We start from the raw sequence: 2307 nt of genomic DNA on the forward strand, positions 1-2307 counted from the left end.
GATACCAACTTACAGGATCTCTGATGACGGGCGGTAGTCCACGCGGTCATCTTTCATCTAGCTTGTCAACATCCGAAAATAATTCGAAAAGAAATATATTTAAATTCATATAATTTTAATGACTGTATGGAAGAAACAAATCTTTTACCCAAGCAAAGGGTCTGTCGAAAATCAAATACGTATTGTTAATGAGCCCATGTGTCTAGTAGTTCTAACCGGGTATGAAGCGCCCTTTTAACTTCTTTTGCGGGCTAAGACCACGGCTGACTAGACGGAGTCACTAAGACAAAGCCATTAACTTGTTGTATTGATTTTGACTGTACCACCATCTCGGAACCAAGTCAAGAAAGTTATAAGAATTTATGCATATTTAGATAAAGCGTAGATCTTTCATGGTAGATATATAATTGAAGTTAGTTATCCGGCATAGATATAATATTTAGCCGATCATCGGCTTAACAAAGAGAAGTAGTACAGTAGTAAGAAGAAATACCTTTAGAACAAACGGAGACTTTTATTTTTCCGGCCAAAGTCCGGCAAACTTGCAGCAAAAACTTAAAAACTTACAAGAGAGAGAGAGAAAGAAAGTAGAGAGAAGTTGGTTTCTAAACCTGCTTCTTACAAAATAAAAATGCCCTTATTTATAGATAGAAAAAGGCATTAGAATAGTAAAAAAGAGTCCCCATATGTGGGGCCTAAACAGTATATCTACTGTTGGTAGTGCTTATCTTGAACAGTTCATCCACTGGTAATGCTTGCATCTAAGCTTTGTCCTTTAATTTTGCCAAAAGCTCTTCCGCTCTTTTCAGCGTATCTGCTGGATCCTCATCTTCAATTTGTTGGGCTTCATGCATATCTTCACTAGCCTCACTTCTCATTGAAGAATCTGATTTTGCATATTGATTTAAATTTGAAAGAAGACTCTTTTTAACCTCTTCTAGGTAGTCCAGAATCATCTTATTTTGCTCCTCTTCATCGTGATTCGAAATCCTTCGAGCCATGTGTTTAACCGTGACTGATTCATCAATTACGATTCCTTTATTAGGAGTCGATTTATATTCTTTAATCGTTGCTGTAATTTGATCCAATAGTTCTTGTCCATAGATTGACTTTGTCTGTGGATCCTTTTTCATTAATTTATCCCAGAAATTATTATAATAAGATCGATATAAACATGGGATTTGTTCTTCTGTAAAATCTACTTCTGGAACCCATTTGTGGATCCATGGAACAGAGAATTCTATAAAGAAACATATTTGTTCAATCTGCGGTAGATACGAAATGTGATCTTGCTGATATAATCTGTTGAGATCTGGGGAAATTTTCACCCATTCTTTGTATAATTTGAGGAATGGTTCAGGCAATATTTTTATTGTCGGCCCGTGGTATGACCACCAGTTTAAAAACCAATTAGGTATAGGACTAGCAAATATTTTTGCACATACCTTTATGAACCAAGTATGTTTATGTCTCTCATTGTTATAACAGAGGACTTTGTCGAAGGCTTGGATATAATCCCAGTATGTGAAACTCATTTCGACACCATTAAGACTTATCTGTCTTTCAGTCATTGAGGAAATACCCAATCTTCAATATGAATGACGTGTTTTATAATCATTTTAGAGAAGTTATAAACATTCTCAGCTGTATTGTATCCTGCAAAGTGTTGGAATTCCACACCTGAGCTTATAAGTAAAGTTTCATAATACTTCCGAGTTTTGTATGACTCACCTGGGAAGAATAATCCATTAAGTAAGTACCTCTGGAATATCTTCCAAGGTTCTTCTCTTCTCTGTATATCAGAATTTTCTAGGAGAAATATCATTTCTCTTTTTTCCACCTTTTCGTAGGTTTTCATATCATCAATAGTATCATCTTTGGCTATTGCAGCAAAAGTATTACTTTGCTTTTGATTTATATACTCTTGTAATTTAGCATATAATGGGTCGCTTTCTGGAATATCTTCCAAGTGTATAGACGAAGAAGGTTTTTCTTGCGCCTTTGAATTTAGTTTAACTAAACTCATTCCTCCTCTTTGTATAATAGGAGTGCTGGATGATGAAGAAGATCCGTATGACGATCTTGATGAGACTACTGAGGATGATCTTCCTCTGCCTCTGCCTCTACCCTTAGTTACCCAAGGGGGTTCCATTCTGCAAATGAAACAATGAGTTTTAGACCCAATTCGTGTCATAATAAGTGTTAGATTCTTCTATTATTTGAGATTGGACATGTCTATTAACATTCCATCTATGATTTTCCAGCAAATGAGTTCTTTCATATCTCTGTTGAGAGGAATAACCTTTA

This window comes from Solanum tuberosum, unplaced genomic scaffold, assembly GCF_000226075.1.
Source record: "Solanum tuberosum cultivar DM 1-3 516 R44 unplaced genomic scaffold, SolTub_3.0 scf00068, whole genome shotgun sequence".
NCBI lineage: Eukaryota > Viridiplantae > Streptophyta > Magnoliopsida > Solanales > Solanaceae > Solanum > Solanum tuberosum.